Raw genomic sequence first — 9,637 nt, 5'->3', positions numbered from 1 at the left:
CAAGCCCACTAGGGGCTGGCTGCTATCCCCACACAGCCCAAGTGGCCCCCCAGGAGGGGTGGCCCCTCCAGGTGGACCCCCGGAACCCTTCCGGTGGTCCCGGTACAATACCGGTATGACCCCGAAACTTTCCGGTGCCCGTTTAACAACTTCCCATATATAAAACTTCACCTCCGGACTATTCCGAAACTCCTCGTGACGTCCGGGATCTCATCCGGGACTCCGAACAACATTCGGTAGTCACATATTAGTCTTCCTAACAACCCTAGCGTCACCGAACCTTAAGTGTGTAGACCCTACGGGCTCGGGAGACATGCAGACATGACCGAGACCACTCTCGGGCAATAACCAACAGCGGGGTCTGGATACCCATGTTGGCTCCCACATGCTCCTCGATGATTTCATCGGTTGAACCACGATGTCGAGGATTCGATCAAACCCTGTATACAATTCCCTTTGTCAATCGGTACGTTACTTGCCCGAGACTCGATCGTCGGTATCCTAATACCTTGTTCAGTCTCGTTACCGGCAAGTCACTTTACTCGTACCGTAATGCATGATCCCGTGGCCAACACCTTGGTCACCTTGAGCTCATTATGATGATGCATTACCGAGTGGGCCCAGAGATACCTCTCCGTCATACGGAGTGACAAATCCCAGTCTCGATCCGCATAAAACAATAGATACTTTCGGAGATACCTGTAGTGCACCTTTATAGTCACCCAGTTACGTTGTGACGTTTGATAACCCAAAGCACTCCTACGGTATCCAGGAGTTACACGCTCTCATGGTCAAAGGAAGAGATACTTGACATTGGCAAAGCTCTAGCAAACGAACTACACGATCTTTGTGCTATGCTTAGGATTGGGTCTTGTCCATCACATCATTCTCCTAATGATGTGATATCGTTATCAACGACATCCAATGTCCATAGCCAGGAAACCATGACTATCTATTGATCACAACGAGCTAGTCAACTAGAGGCTCACTAGGGACATATTGTGGTCTTTGTATTCACACGTGTATTACGATTTCCGGATAATACAGTTATAGCATGAATAAAAGACAATTATCATGAACATAGAAACATAATAATACTTTTATTATTGCCTCTAGGACATATTTCCAACAGTCTCCCACTTGCACTAGAGTCAACAATCTAGTTACATTGTGATGAATCGAACACCCATAGAGTTCTGGTGTTGATCATGTTTTGCTCGCGAGAGAGGTTTAGTCAACGGATCTGCGACATTCAGATCCGTATGTACTTTGCAAATTTCTATGTCTCCATCTTGAATATTTTCACGGATGGAGTTGAAACGACGCTTGATGTGCCTGGTCTTCTTATGAAACCTGGGCTCCTTGGCAAGGGCAATGGCTCCAGTGTTGTCACAGAAGAGTTTGATTGGCCCCGACGCATTGGGTATGACTCCTAGGTCGGTGATGAACTCCTTCACCCAAATAGCTTCATGCGCTGCCTCCGAGGCTGCCATGTACTCCGCTTCACATGTAGATCCCGCCACGATGCTCTGCTTGCAGCTGCACCAGCTTACTGCTCCACCATTCAACATATACACGTATCCGGTTTGTGACTTAGAGTCATCCAGATCTGTGTCGAAGCTAGCGTCGACGTAACCCTTTACGACGAGCTCTTCGTCTCCTCCATAAACGAGAAACATGTCCTTTGTCCTTTTCAGGTACTTCAGGATATTCTTGACCGCTGTCCAGTGTTCCTTGCCGGGATTACTCTGGTATCTTGCTACCAAACTTACGGCAAGGTTTACATCAGGTCTGGTACACATCATGGCATATATAATAGATCCTATGGCTGAAGCATAGGGGATGACACTCATCTATTCTTTATCTTTTGCCGTGGTCGGTGACTGAGCTGAGCTCAATCTCACACCTTGCAACATAGGCAAGAACCCTTTCTTGGACTCATCCATTTTGAACTTTTTCAAAATCTTATCAAGGTATGTGCTTTGTGAAAGACCTATGAGGCGTCTCGATCTATCTCTATAGATCTTGATGCCTAATATATAAGCAGCTTCTCCAAGGTCCTTCATTGAAAAACATTTGTTCAAGTAGGCCTTAATGCTGTCCAGAAATTCTATATTATTTCCCATCAAGAGTATGTCATCCACATATAATATGAGAAATGCTACAGAGCTCCCACTCACTTTCTTGTAAACGCAGGCTTCTCCATAAGTCTGCATAAACCCAAACGCTTTGATCATCTCATCAAAGCGAATATTCCAACTCCGAGATGCTTGCACCAGCCCATAAATGGATCGCTGGAGCTTGCATACTTTGTTAGCGTTCTTAGGATCGACAAAACCTTCCGGCTGCATCATATACAGCTCTTCCTTAAGATGCCCGTTAAGGAATGCCGTTTTGACGTCCATCTGCCATATCTCATAATCATAGTATGCGGCAATTGCTAACATGATTCGGACGGACTTAAGCTTCGCTACGGGAGAGAATGTCTCGTCATAGTCAATCCCTTGAACTTGTTGATAACCCTTAGCGACAAGTCGAGCTTTATAGATGGTGACATACCATCCGCGTCCGTCTTCTTCTTAAAGATCCATTTGTTTTCTATCGCTCGCCGATCATCGGGCAAGTCAGTCAAAGTCCATACTTTGTTTTCAGACATGGATTCTATCTCAGATTTCATGGCTTCTAGCCATTTGTTGGAATCTGGGCCCGCCATCGCTTCTTCATAGTTTGAAGGTTCACCGTTGTCTAACAACATGATTTCCAGGACAGGGTTGCTGTACCACTCTGGTGCGGAACGTGTCCTTGTGGACCTACGAAGTTCAGTAGCAACTTGATCGGAAGTACCTTGATCATCATCATTGTTTTCCTCTTCGATTGGTGTGGGCATCACAGGAACATTTTCCTGAGCTGCACTACTTTCCCGTTCGAGAGGTAGTACTTCATCGAGTTCTACTTTCCTCCCATTTACTTCTTTCGAGAGAAACTCTTTTTCCAGAAAGCATCCGTTCTTGGCAACAAAGATTTTGCCCTCGGATCTTAAGTAGAAGGTATACCCGACAGTTTCCTTAGGGTATCCTATGAAGACACATTTTTCCGACTTGGGTTCGAGCTTTTCAGGTTGAAGTTTATTGACATAAGCATCGCATCCCCAAACTTTTAGAAACGACAGCTTAGGTTTCTTCCCAAACCATAATTCATATGGTGTCGTCTCAACGGATTTAGACGGTGCCCTATTTAAAGTGAATGTAGCTGTCTCTAGAGCGTATCCCCAAAATGATAGCGGTAAATCGGTAAGAGACATCATAGACCGCACCATATCCAACAGAGTGCGATTACGACGTTCGGACACACCGTTTCGCTGAGGTGTTCCAGGCGGCGTGAGTTGTCAAACGATTCCACATTTCCTTAAGTGTGTGCCAAATTCGTGACTTAAATATTCTCCTCCACGATCCGATCGTAGGAACTTTATCTTTCGGTCACGTTGATTCTCCACCTCATTCTGAAATTCCTTGAACTTTTCAAAGGTCTCAGACTTGTGTTTCATTAAGTAGACATACCCATATCTACTTAAGTCATCAGTGAGAGTGAGAACATAACGATATCCTCTGCGAGCCTCAACGCTCATTGGACCGCACACATCGGTATGTATGATTTCCAACAAGTTGGTTGCTCGCTCCATTGTTCTGGAGAACGGAGTTTTGGTCATTTTGCCCATGAGGCATGGTTCGCACATGTCAAACGATTCATAATCAAGAGACTCTAAAAGTCCATCAGCATGGAGCTTCTTCATGCGCTTGACACCAATGTGACCAAGGCGGCAGTGCCACAAGTATGTGGGACTATCGTTATCAACTTTACATCTTTTGGCATCTACACTATGAACATGTGTAATATTACGCTCGAGATTCATTAAGAATAAACCATTGACCATCGGAGCATGACCATAAAACATATCTCTCATATAAATCGAACAACCGTTATTCTCAGACTTAAATGAGTAGCCATCTCGTATTAAACGAGATCCAGATACAATGTTCATGCTCAAACTTGGCACTAAATAACAATTATTAAGGTTCAAAACTAATCCCGTAGGTAAATGTAGAGGCAGCGTGCCGACGGCGATCACATCGACTCTGGAACCATTCCCGACGCGCATTGTCACCTCGTCCTTCGCCAGTCTCCGTTTATTCCGCAGCTCCTGCTGTGAGTTACAAATATGAGCAACGGCATCGGTATCAAATACCCAGGAGTTACTACGAGTACTGGTAAGGTACACATCAATTACATGTATATCAAATATACCTTTGGTGTTGCCGGCCTTCTTATCCGCTAAGTATTTGGGGCAGTTCTGCTTCCAGTGACCCTTCCCCTTGCAATAAAAGCACTCAGTCTCAGGCTTGGGTCCATTCTTTGACTTCTTCCCGGTAACTGGCTTACCAGGCGCGGCAACCTCCTTGCCGTCCTTCTTGAAGTTCTTCTTACCCTTGCCCTTCTTGAACTTAGTGGTCTTATTGACCATCAACACTTGATGTTCTTTCTTGATTTCAGCCTCTGCTGACTTCAGCATCGAGAACACTTCAGGAATGGTCTTTTCCATCCCCTGCATGTTGTAGTTCATCACAAAGCTCTTGTAGCTTGGTGGGAGCGACTGGAGGATTCTGTCAATGACCGCCTCATCTGGAAGGTTAATATTCAGCTGGGTCATACGGTTGTGCAACCCAGACATCTTGAGTATGTGCTCACTGACAGAACTATTTTCCTCCATCTTACAACTATAGAACTTGTCGGAGATGTCATATCTCTCGACCCGGGCGTGAGCTTGAAAAACTAGTTTCAGCTCTTCGAACATCTCATATGCTCTGTGATGCTCAAAACATTTTTGGAGCCCCGGTTCTAAGCTGTAAAGCATGCCGCACTGAACGAGGGAGTAATCATCAGCACGAGACTGCCAAGCATTCATAATGTCTTGGTTCTCTGGGACGGGAGCGTCACCTAGCGGTCCTTCTAGGACATATTGTTTCCTGGCAGCTATGAGGATGATCCTCAGGTTCCGGACCCAGTCCGTATAGTTGCTGCCATCATCTTTCAGCTTGGTTTTCTCTAGGAACGCGTTGAAGTTCATGTTGACATGAGCGTTGGCCATTTGATCTACAAGACATATTTGCAAAGGTTTTAGACTAAGTTCATGATAATTAAGTTCTAATCAAATTATGAACTCCCACTTAGATTAGACATCCCTCTAGTCATCTAAGTGTTACACAATCCGAGTCGACTAGCCCGTGTCCGATCATCACGTGAGACGGACTAGTCATCATTGGTGAACATCTTTATGTTGATCGTATCTTCCATACGACTCGTGTTCGACCTTTCGGTCTCCGTGTTCCGAGGCCATGTCTGCACATGCTAGGCTCGTCAAGTTAACCCTAAGTGTTTTCGCTGTGTAAAACTGTCTTACACCTGTTGTATGTGAACGTAAGAATCCATCACACCCGATCATCACGTGGTGCTTAGAAGCGACGAACTGTAGCAACGGTGCACAGTTAGGAAGAACACTTCTTGAAATTTTGTAAGGGATCATCTTATTTACTACCATCGTTAAACAAGATGCATAAAACATAATAAACATCACATGCAATTATATAAAGTAGTGACATGATATGGCCAATATCATATAGCTCCTTTGATCTCCATCTTCGGGGCTCCATGATCATCTTGTCACTGGCATGACACCATGATATCCATCATCATGATCTCCATCATCGTGTCTTCATGAAGTTGTCACGCCAACGACTACTTCTACTTCTATGACTAACGCGTTTAGCAATGAAGTAAAGTAAGTTACATGGCGTTCTTCAATGACACGCAGGTCTTACAAAAAATAAAGACAACTCCTATGGCTCCTGCCGGTTGTCATACTCATCGACATGCAAGTCGTAAATCCTATTACAAGAACATGATCTCATACATCACAATTCATCATTCATCACAACTTCTGGCCATATCACATCACATGATCAATCGCTGCAAAAACAAGTTAGACGTCCTCTAATTGTTGTTGCATCTTTTACGTGGCTGCAATTGGGTTCTAGCAAGAACGTTTTCTTACCTACGAATAACCACAACGTGATTTTGTCAACTTCTATTTACCCTTCATAAGGGCCCTTTTCATCGAATCCGCTCCAACTAAAGTGGGAGAGACAGACACCCGCCAGCCACCTTATGCAACTAGTGCATGTTAATCGGTGGAACCGGTCTCACGTAAGCGTACGTGTAAGGTTGGTCCGGGCCGCTTCATCCCACAATACCGCTGAAGCAAGAAAAGACTAGTAGAGGCAAGCAAGTTGACAAGATCCACGCCCACAACAAAATTGTGTTCTACTCGTGTAAAGAGAACTACGCATAGACCTAGCTCTGATACCACTGTTGGGGAACGTTGCAGAAAATTAAAATTTTTCCTACGGTTTCACCAAGATCCATCTATGAGTTCATCTAAGCAACGAGTCAAGGGAGAGAGTTTGCATCTACATACCACATGTAGATCACGAGCGGAAGCTTGCCAAGGGGATGGTGATGATGGAGTCGTACTCGAACGTGATTCAGATCACCGATGTCCTAGTGCTGAACGGACAGCACCTCCGTGTTCAACACACGTACGGGACGGGAGACGTCTCCTCCGTCTTGATCCAGCAAGGAGGAAGGGGAGGTTGAGGAAGGTAGCTCCAACGGCAGCACGACGGCGTTGTGCAGTTGATGCGGCAGTATTCCGACAGCGCTTCGCCAAGCACGTACGGAGGAGGAGAGGTGTTGGGGAGGGGAGGGGCTGCGCCTTGACTTGTGGTGTATTGCAGCCCTCCCCTCACCCCTCTATTTATAGGGGAAGGGGCAAGGGGGGCCGGCCCTCTAGGAAAAACCCTAGGGGGGGAGGCGGCCAAGGGGTGGGGGGCTTGCCCCCCAAGCAAGGGGGGTGCGCCCCCTTTAGGGTTTCCCCCCAACCCTAGGCGCATGGGCCCGGGGGGGGGGGGCAAGCCCACTAGGGGCTGGCTGCTATCCCCATGCAGCCCAAGTGGCCCCCCGGGAGGGGTGGCCCCTCCCGGTGGACCCCCGGAACCCTTTCGGTGGTCCCGGTACAATACCGGTATGACCCCGAAACTTTCCGGTGCCCGTTTAACAACTTCCTATATATAAAACTTCACCTCCGGACTATTCCGGAACTCCTCGTGACGTCCGGGATCTCATCCGGGACTCCGAACAACATTCAGTAGTCACATACTAGTCTTCCTAACAACCCTAGCATCACCGAACCTTAAGTGTGTAGACCCTACGGGCTCGGGAGACATGCAGACATGACCGAGACCACTCTCGGGCAATAACCAACAGCGGGGTCTGGATACCCATGTTGGCTCCCACATGCTCCTCGACGATTTCATCGGTTGAATCACGATGTCGAGGATTCGATCAAACCCTGTATACAATTCCCTTTGTCAATCGGTACGTTATTTGCCCGAGACTCGATCGTCGGTATCCCAATACTTTGTTCAGTCTCGTTACCGGCAACTCACTTTACTCGTACCGTAATGCATGATCCCGTGGCCAACACCTTGGTCACCTTGAGCTCATTATGATGATGCATTACCGAGTGGGCACAGAGATACCTCTCCTTCATACGGAGTGACAAATCCCAGTCTCGATCCGCATAAAATAATAGATACTTTCGGAGATACCTGTAGTGCACCTTTATAGTCACCCAGTTACGTTGTGACGTTTGATACACCCAAAGCACTCCTACGGTATCCAGGAGTTACACACTCTCATGGTCAAAGGAAGAGATACTTGACATTGGCAAAGCTGTAGCAAACGAACTACACGATCTTTGTGCTATGCTTAGGATTGGGTCTTGTCCATCATATCATTCTCCTAATGATGTGATCCCGTTATCAACGACATCCAATGTCCATAGCCAGGAAACCATGACTATCTGTTGATCACAACGAGCTAGTCAACTAGAGGCTCACTAGGGACATATTGTGGTCTTTGTATTCACACGTGTATTACGATTTCCGGATAATACAGTTATAGCATGAATAAAAGACAATTATCATGAACATAGAAACATAATAATACTTTTATTATTGCCTCTAGGGCATATTTCCAACACCAAAAACTACTAATAATCTCCGGAAGCTTCGCCACGGAATCGACGAACGCGGTGGTGTATTTGGGAGAAGAAGTTGCAGACGAGATGGGTGTGCTTGGAGCAGCGCGCGGCGTTGGGAGTTGGCTGGAGGAGCGAGGTAGCGGAGCGCGTAGCCGGGAGGATCAGTGCGGCGGACGGTTGCGTGGCCGGGAGGAGGAGAGGTGCGGCGGCCGCGTATGGAGAAGGCGCGGGGGCTTGAGTAGAGTGGATAAGGTGCAGCTGTGCGGGGCAGCGCGTCCGTGTAATCCTCTGGAGTGTGCACGTTTCGCCCCACAATCCCGACAGTGCGGCACCTGGCGATCGGGATCCAGATCCAACGGCCCGGAAGGGTGTGTGCTCCGTAAGACAAATGAGCCCGCAAGCACTTTTTAGGTTTCAGGCTAAAGATATGTCTCGCGCTACACTCTATTTTTCTTTTATTTCTCTCCGATCCCAATCCCAATCTTATGATCTCGATTCTCTTACAAAAGCACTCGTTGGTGCGACGGTGCGAGTAAATATATAGAGGACCAAGACGCCGACTCGAACAACAACTCCTAATGTCTCACCGACAAGGCTAAAGACACATGTGCACACGGCAACACTTGCCTGATTAATCTGTTCCTGGTCCGTACTTAGGGGGTGTTTGTTTTCAGGGGCTTTTTTATGTAGAGACTAGAAAAAATCCCTCTTAGAGATTTTTTTACCAAACATGAGGGACTTTTTAGGGACTAAACTAGGCATTTGGTATTAAATGAAGAAGACTCTCAAGGAGAGTCTTTTTTGGGACTTTTTCAATAATGCCCCTCCATGCATCCATTGGCCCGCCACCCCATGATGTTGTTTGATTGTTATTTTTCTATATACTAGGGGCAACATGGTCATTTAATAACCTCTAAAAAGGGACTAGAGACCTTTTTAGTCGCTGGAAACAAATAGTGAGGGACTTTTTAGGAACTAGAGACTTTTTAGTTGGGACTAGAAAAAGTCCTAAGACTTATGAACCAAACAGAGCCTTAGACTACACGGTAACCCGCTGAACTAAAACTCAATAATTTCCAAAGTTAGACAATTACTTACTACTCCCTCAGTCCCATAAAATATAAGAATGTTTTTGGCACTAGTGGGACTGAGGGAGTAGTATGGAATCTCCCAAGACTAGCTCGTGTAAGAGTACTCCAGACACTACCTATAAAATCTAGACTCCAATACTGACTCAAGATTGTCCCTAATACCGACACGGACTCTGGAAGGTGGGCGATGCACTCATGCACAAGTGCATGTCAGGCTCTCATCTACACTAACAAATCCGATTAGGGTGACGCTAGGCGCCGACCGGCTGGCCCAAAATTTTGGCTGGTCGCACGGTAGCCATCGGATTGGACCCCTCCGAGCCATTCTATCCATATCCCTCCGGGGTCATCTTCTTCCTTTCTGGCTTCACTCCTCTTTCTCATCCTCGTG

The sequence above is a fragment of the Triticum dicoccoides genome, chromosome 7B (assembly GCF_002162155.2).
Source record: "Triticum dicoccoides isolate Atlit2015 ecotype Zavitan chromosome 7B, WEW_v2.0, whole genome shotgun sequence".
Lineage (NCBI taxonomy): Eukaryota > Viridiplantae > Streptophyta > Magnoliopsida > Poales > Poaceae > Triticum > Triticum dicoccoides.
Note: the sequence above shows the minus strand (reverse complement) of the source record.